At 44.9% G+C, this 8,603-nt stretch overlaps 1 pseudogene; it reads left to right on the forward strand.

Moving 5' to 3' along the window:
• Window positions 1-6,525, forward strand: part of LOC122925947 — a 103,439-nt pseudogene extending 96,914 nt beyond the window's left edge.
• Window positions 6,526-8,603: the final 2,078 nt, after the last annotated feature.

Consider the following 8,603-nt stretch of genomic DNA (forward strand, 5'->3'; position numbering starts at 1 on the left):
CGTATTAAGTGCAGGGAGCCGGTGGTCGTGTTCCCTCACTATTGTAGGGTTTTCAGGTGTCACACAGTCTAGGTACGAGGACATGCAACTTTCTATCATAAAGATCTTTGCATGGGCTGAGCAGTCAGGGAGCGCTCTAGGGCTTTTATAGGGCTCACCCATTTGTTCCTTAATTTGGGATCAAGTCAGTCGGATCTATATTCGTGACTTCTAGTTTTCTGCAACACCATCCGTGACATTATAAACCTCCAAAACCATCTTAAGCATGGATCCGGTTTCAGCCTTGATTAACCACGTGCAGGGTCTTTCACTGGATGTAGCAGATCTTCTTAAAACTGTCTCTCAGTTTCAGGTGACCGGTTCTGCTTGCATTCATGGAGTTTTTACTGAGCCTAAGATCTTCCGGATACATTCTCTGGGGGTAGTGAGAATTTTGTATGTTTTAGAGAGGCTTGCAAACTCCATTTTCGCCTACTTCCCCATTCATCATCTCGCTGCTCAGGGATAACGCTCAGTCTTGAGCCATTTCACTACCAGTGGGGGCACGGCCCCTCCGATCCGTGGATGAATTTTTTGTAGCCCTGGGTCAGATATATGATGATTCGGACCGTATTCCTCTGGCTGAATCTAGACTGTGTCTTTTATGCCAGGGTAAACAGTCCGCAGAGATATACTGTTCAGAATTTCAGAGATGGGCAGCTGATTCTGGTTGGAAGGATGCTGCACTCCGAAGTCAATTTTGAAATGGTCTTTCGGAGGGTTTGAAAGATGCATTTGCCTTTCATGAGAGACCTGCCTCCTTGGAGTCTTTCTTGTCTCAGGCCGTTCGTATTGACAGGCGTCTTAGAGAGAGAGAGGATAGATCACTCCTTCCTGTCATATTCAGTCTAAGGACAGTGGGGCTATCTCATTCAGTGCGCAGGGGTCTCAGTCTCCCTCAATCCCCTCTGAGGAGGAGCCCATGCAGCTGGGTTTGCTTGCCTCTAATAATAGAAGATTCAGCTCTCCGAGGAGGGTTTGTTTCTGTTGTGTAGGTATAAATCATTTGGCAAATGTTTACCCCTCTAGGAGTTTTTTGAGGGTAATAAAGAAACTAAAAGAAAAAAATCCTCTAAAAACATTCCATCTGTTACTATTGGCAAGGTTGATGCAGAAATTGAAGGTTTTCCATTTGCTTATAGTTCCCGTTTTGTCCTACCTGCCAGGGTGGCGCTAGAGAGCAAGAACATTGTGAGATTTTTGTAGATAGTGGAGCAGCTGTCAATCTCATTGATAGTCAATTTGCTATAACACATAGTTTCCAGGTATGCACTTTGGGAAAGGATATACCTGCTTTTGCTATCGATTCCGCTCCACTCTCAAAAATTGTTAAAGGGTATAGTTCACAATATCCGTTTGACTGTGGGTGATGCTCATGTTGAGGATGTGTCATGTTTCGTCCTAAGCGGATTACCTACTCCTCTAGTGTTGGAGTTACCCTGGCTCACTAAACATAACCCTACTATTGATTGGCAAGCAAGGCAAATAAATGGTTGGAGTGAGTTTTGCACAGAGAATTGCCTCTCTGTGTCTCTTTCAGAGGTTTCCACCAAAACTGTACCATCTTTTCTCTCTGAATTTTCGGATGTGTTTTCAGAGAGTGGTGTCCAGGAGCTGCCCCCTCATCGGGAGTACGATTGCCCTATTAATCTCATCCCAGGCGCCAAGCTCCCTAAATCTCGTTTATACAATCTCTCCCAACCTGAAAGGGTCGCTATGCGTACGTATATCTCTGAGAGCCTGAGAATGGGACACATCCGACCCTCGAAGTCACCTGTTGCCACTGTTTTTTTTTTTGTTAAGAATAAAGATGGTTCTATAAGACCATGTCTGGATTTCAGGGAGCTGAACTGTATCACAATTCGTGACCCATATCCGCTTCCTCTGATCCCGGACCTGTTTAACCAGATTGTTGGGGCTAAAGTTTTTTCTAAGTTAGATTTGAGAGGGGCATACAACCTGGTCAGGGTCAGGGAAGGGGATGAATGGAAGACGGCCTTCAATACTCCTTAAGGGCCATTTTGAGAATTTGGTTATGCCCTTTGGTTTGATGAATGCTCCAGCCGTCTTCCAACATTTTGTGAACAGCATTTTTTATCATGTACTGGGGAAATTTGTACTAGTGTATCTAGATGACATTTAGATTTTTTTCTCCTGATTTCAAAACTCATAGGGATCACCTACGGCAGGTCTTGCTCATTCTGCGGGAGAATAAATTGTACGCTAAACTGGAAAAATGTGTGTTTGCGGTTCCAGAAATTCAATTTCTGGGTTTTCTTCTCTCCGCTTCTGGTTTTCGCATGGACGCTGAAAAGGTCCGCGCTGTGCTTGAGTGGGAGCTTCCTGAGAATCAGAAGGCGCTGATGCGCTTTTTGGATTTTGCCAATTATTACAGGAAGTTTATTTTGAATTATTCTTCTATTGTTAAGCCACTCACGGATATGACTTACAAGGGGGTCGATTTTTCCTCCTGGTCGGTAGATGCGCGTAAGGCCTTTTCTAATATCAAAGAGAGTTTTGCTTCCGCTTCCATCTTGGTACAACTCGATGTCTCTCTACCTTTTATTGTTGAGGTGGACGCTTCTGAGGTGGGTGTGGGTGCGGTCTTGTCTCAGGGTCCCTCTCCTGCCAAATGGCGACTGTGTGCCTTTTTCTCTAAGAAACTCTCCTCCGCAGAGAGAAATTACGATGTGGGAGATAGGGAGTTGTTGGCCATCAAATTAGCGTTTGAGGAATGGCGCCATTGGCTACAGGGAGCCAGACACCCTATTACCGTGTTTACCGACCATAAGAATCTGGCCTACTTGGAGTCAGCCAAGCGTCTGAACCCAAGACAGGCCAGATGGTCTTTATTCTTTTCCAGGTTTAATTTTGTTGTCACGTTCCGCCCTGGGGTTAAAAATGTGAAGGCGGATGCCCTGTCACGTTGTTTTCCGGGAAGGGGATACTTTGAAGACCCGGGTCCCATTTTGGCTGAAGGGGTGGTCGTTTCTGCTCTTTATCCTGATTTGGAGGCAGAGGTTCAGGCAGTCCAGGCAGAGGCTCCTGATCTTTGTCCTCCTGGGAGGTTGTTTGTGCCTCTCATTTTATGACATAGGGTTTTTAAGGAGCATCACGATACTGTCCTTGCTGGGCACCCGGAGAGCAGAGCCACTGTGGATCTCATTGCTCAGAGATTCTGAGGGTTTTGAGGGTTTTGTGGCAGCCTGCGAGACCTGCGCTCATGCCAAGGTCCCTCATTCACGGCCATCGGGTCCTCACCTCCCGTTACCCATTCCTTCCTGTCCTTGGACGCATCTGTCCATGGACTTCATTACAGACCTGCCTCGTTCCTCGGGGAAGACTGTGATTTTGGTGGTAGTAGACCGTTTTAGCAAAATGGCGCATTTCATTCCTTTTCCTGGGTTGCCCAATGCTAAAACGCTGGTGCAGGCATTTGTTGATCACATTGTCAAACTGCATGGCATTCCTTCAGACTTCTGTTCTCGCTTGGGGGTTCGGTTGTCGTTCTCTTATGCTTTTCACCCGCAGTCGAATGGTCAGACAGATCGCGTCAATCAGAATCTGGAGACATATCTGCGCTGTTTTGTGACTGAGAATCAGGAGGATTGGTGTTCTTTTTTGTCCCTTGCTGAGTTTGCTTTAAATAACCGTCGCCAGGAGTCTTCGGATAAGTCACCATTTTTTGGTGCATATGGGTTTCATCCACAGTTTGGGACATTCTCTGGAGAGGGGGCTTCTGGTTTACCTGATGAGGAGAGATTTCCCTTGTCTTTGTCATTTATTTGGCAAAAGATTCAAGGTAATCTGAAGAGGATGAGTGAGAGATATAGGCGTGTGGCGGATAAGAGACGTGTGCCTGGTCCGGACCTGAATGTGGGTGATCTGGTGTGGTTGTCTACTAAGAATATCAAATTGAAGGTTCCCTCCTGGAAGTTGGGTCCTAAGTTTATTGGGCCTTACAAGATTCTGTCCGTCATCAATCACATTGGTTTTCGTCTTGATCTTCCTCAGACTTGGAAGATCCATAATGTTTTTCACAAGTCCCTGTTAAAACCTTATGTCCAACCCACTGTACCCTCCTCTTTGCCTCCTCCTCCGATTGTGGTTGATGGTAATCTTGAATTTCAGGTCTCTAGGATCGTGGATTCTCGCATTATCCGCGGTTCTCTCCAGTACCTCGTTCATTGGGAAGGTTATGGTCCTGAGGAGAGGATGTGGGTCCCAGTGGCGAACATTAAGGCCACTCGTCTCATCAGGGCTTTCCATAGGTCCCATCCTGAGAAGGTGGGCTCTGAGTGTCCGGAGTCCACTCGTAGAAGGAGGGGTACTGTCACCGCCAGATCTCTGAGAAGCTGTGACATACGTTCTTCAGTACCTCTTGCTTGAGGTTCTTTTGTTTTGGTTTTGTTTTGTCATCTCGTTTCCCTCTCTCAGCTGTCATCTAGTTGCACTGATTGCATCCCTTTATATCCCCTCCCATATTGCATCACTTTGCGGTTTATACAACTTCCTGGATTGTGCTCACTGCTAGATGCTGCTATTGCTGCTTTCTCAGATAAGTCTTTTCCTTTATTTGTGTTTTCCTGTTGGCTTGATTCTAGGTGACTCTGACTCCCTCCATATTAAGTGCAGGGAGTCGGTGGTCGTGTCCCCTCACTATTGTAGGGTTTTCAGGTGTCACACAGTCTAGGTACGAGGACATGCAACTTTCTATCATAAAGAGCTTTGCTCAGGGAGAGCTCTAGGGTTTTTATAGGGCTCACCCATTTGTTCCTTAGTTTGGGATCAAGTCAGTTGGATCTATATTCGTGACTTCTAGTTTTCTGCAACACCATCCGTAACAAAACGTTAAGAACATGGTGTCGGCACTGCGTCAACGAGGGCTGAGCCATGCACCCTGCATGGCACATGTGTTCAATCTGGTTGTCAAGCTGTTCCTGAAGTCTTCCAACATAGGCAAGACATCCTATCAATGGCCAGGAAACTTTGCATGCACTTCAGCCACTCGTACACTGCAAAGCAAACCCTCCTTGAGCTGCAGCAATAGAACGGCATCCCCCAACATAGGCTAATATGCAACGTTTCCACCTATTGAAATTCCACCCTCCATATGTTGGACCGACTATACGAACAGAGAATGGCCATCAACGATTTCTTGATGATCCAAGAAGACAGGAGTAGTCACCTGTATAACTTCGATGTCAGACAGTTGCAGCTCATGCATGACACCTGCTGTTTGCACAGACCCTTTGAGGAGGCCACGTTATTTGTCAGTCTCCAAAACTATAGTATGGACAATGTTATTTTACTGCTTCATGTCCTGGAACAGATGCTGGTAAATCTGGCTGGTCAGGGGACTGGAGATGTGGCACCTAGAAAGATGGCGGCACAGTTTGATACATTTGTCTGTCAAGATCCCTGTTTACAGTCAGTGAACAGGAACATCATTTATCGCAAGGATATGCAAACACCAACCGATGGGGTGTCAACCCCAAGAAGTAGGCCATCGGAAGGGTCATTTTCACAGCCCGAGGTTCCTCCCGAAAGCTTGACCTCTGCTTGTTGACGGTCCACATTGCAAAGCTTGTCTAAAAGAAAAATCCCGCAGTGCACCCCCTTGGAGGAAACTCTTGATCCAGCACAGGCTGCTTGGATCCTTCAAAAACAATGGACTCTGTACAGCGTGACTCCGATGCATAATTTCTCATACACCAGACTGAAAGAGTATTCCAAGCACCTGTCTGCCCACATAGCTGCCGAGAAGCAGAATGGTCTTGGCATTGAAGTGGGCTCAGAGCTTAACTCAAAAGCCAAATTTTCTTTTTTACCTGGACTCAAAGGAAAGGACAGAAAGCCACTGGCTATGCTCATACAGATTTCATCCAAGCATCCGCTCACCAAGGCAAGAACAGAGGTCTGGATTGTGTGGACAGGTTGTTTCTACAGGAAGTACAAAGAGGACGATCTATTGGAGGTGTTACCAAAGATATTTACTTGCCTCCCGCTCTATCTGTATAACAGCTCAGAGGAGCTCACGGCTATCGTAGGGACGAGGTTCTAAAGAAACTTTGACTGTTGTTTCAGTAAGCTGGTGATCAGTTCTCAGGACCTTACGCAGCTAGCAGAGATATGGACCGAGTATGACGTGTCTGGCTCAGTGTCGGCCACAGAGCTTGTTTTCTCTGTGCCCGTCGAACATTTCTTATGCCATCCACGCAGAGGACTTCAAGGGCTTTATGGAATTATATTCATAAATCAAAGGACGAGGTCACATTGGAGGAAGTGGACAATTTATTCCAATGTCTTTACTTGAAGTTCTTCAGACACTTTAGAGTCCACTTATCAGCAACCCAGCTTGTCAAGGTGACGAAATCTGTGGCATCAGTGCATTGTTAAGGAAAAGTGAAGTTCCTCAGTAAGGACTAGCTAATCCAAGTGCTGGTATTTATCACTGAGCTGGCCATCAATAACATCCAGTATTGAACACATGGACAACTCTCATCTCAGACCTTGTCCACAATGTTTGGGACCCCCAAGATGTCTTACATGTCTTAGACATGATCCCTGCAGTGCTTACCACATGTTATACCGCGTCTTATCATTCTGTTACAGTGGCTGTGAGACCTGCACATACTAAGGCTTATTTATGAAGATTTTCGGGTGTTGCCTGTACCGACCAGTTACCTTCCAGCTGTGATTTTGTAACCTGCACTGTAGGAATGAGCTGGTGTTTGCTTGACTGTCCTCCGGCTCCAGTTATCAGTCATAACCTCATACATTTCATGATCAATATGCATTACCATAGTAGTCACCCCGACACTGGTCGTCAATCCATTCTTGTTGAAGAAGCACTTTTTTTTTCCAGTTCTCTTTTAAATCTTGTGGTTTTGCCCCTTCTGTGTTGTATGTTATGTATTTTATGCAATAGATTTTGACAGGCACTCCTTCGCTTGGACTAATGTGGATAAAAAGAGTTTTTATTAACTTATATACATATAATAATCAAAGATAAAAATAATAAATTAGGGTTTCAAATGAGATAGATAGTGATTCTATATGCTGACGATAAAGATTCATGTCTGTATATATAACACTATATGCTAGCATATCAATGATTAGGGAAATCTTCAGTTGAATGTGCATTTTATATTAAAGCTCACATAGTCAGCCAATAAAATGTGCAAAATATGCCAAAAAGATATGTAATATAATATAGTAAACATTCCACCTAAAAATGGACCATAATTGCAATCATATATATCATGAATAACACTTCCTCATATATTGGGGATCTCTATTTGTGTGATCGCTGTAGCTTGCTGGTACAATTCGAATGGAGATCTCTCAATATATATGAAGTGTATAAATCGTGTCTACAATCACTCAAAACTCATATGACCTAATTCAAGATTCCACAGTACGTAGGTAAGTATTCCCTTTAAGCTTGTGCAGTGTCCCACTCAGGCCACGTGGGAACTGCAAAATTACTGTGAAAGGGCATTATCACATTACATGTCATTTTGTATTGCAACACCTGTTGTATCCCTGTTCATAGGCTGGTCTGGTGTAATTTATACATCCCACCACTAGATGGGGATAGCACTTAGGTCATATAAATACTTCGGTCAGGCCCCGGAGAGATTAGGGTGTAGCAGTTTAGTTGAGGTAGAGAACAGTGAGGAGATGAGAGGTGAGAGGAGGTAGAGCCAAGGTATGAGGCGCAGGAGAGTGTTTTCCTCCTGTGACCTTCTTAGATCCTAGATCCTACAACCAGAGGATAGCGTTTTCGTCCCTGGAAGAAGATAACCAAGCTAAAGAGAGACATCGGTGACCTGAAGCAGAGTCACCTACCAGAACTACTGATACAGAACCTTCAAGCTAAGCTAAACCCAGCCAAACCCATTAACAGTGGATCAACAGGATTCCTATAAATTGCAAAAGACTGTATTATGTCCGGATGTTAATACTGCAACTGGAACCAGCATCAGTAAAAGTTGTGAGTTGTATCCTACCACTGTCTACTTCATTCTTACCATTGGTTGTACCACCATTAACGGTACTGGCATCACAACAAATACCACCAAGGGACCCAGCCGCCAAAAGGACCCTAAACACCACTGCCACCAAGGGCACCTCAACCTTTATCTAGGCTGGTGCTTCCCTACCACAGAGCGTGCCCCGGATGATTTCGTGCTGTCTTCCTCAACACTGTGCTTTCTGCTAACCGAGAGTAAACCGATGAACTGTGTTATTGTTTGGCCCCTCAACCGCCCACCGTGCACCTCACATGTTGCCCCTGCAGTTCTGGCTGGCTGCACTTGGAATAATATTTATATAAAAATTTGAATAAAAGCATGCATGCACAGTCTACTTGGATATTTAACTGGATTATGACATCATACGTCTTATATGGATAAAAGCTCCCGTTCCAATGTGGATAAACGCTCCCGTTTAAAATAACAGTTAGTTCGTCCTCTTTTGTTCCGACAATAAAATATATATAATTTCAGGCTGCTACTTACATTTCTGAAGGCTCAATGTAGGAAGCGGGGTATTGTGCC

This window comes from Bufo gargarizans, chromosome 2, assembly GCF_014858855.1.
Source record: "Bufo gargarizans isolate SCDJY-AF-19 chromosome 2, ASM1485885v1, whole genome shotgun sequence".
NCBI lineage: Eukaryota > Metazoa > Chordata > Amphibia > Anura > Bufonidae > Bufo > Bufo gargarizans.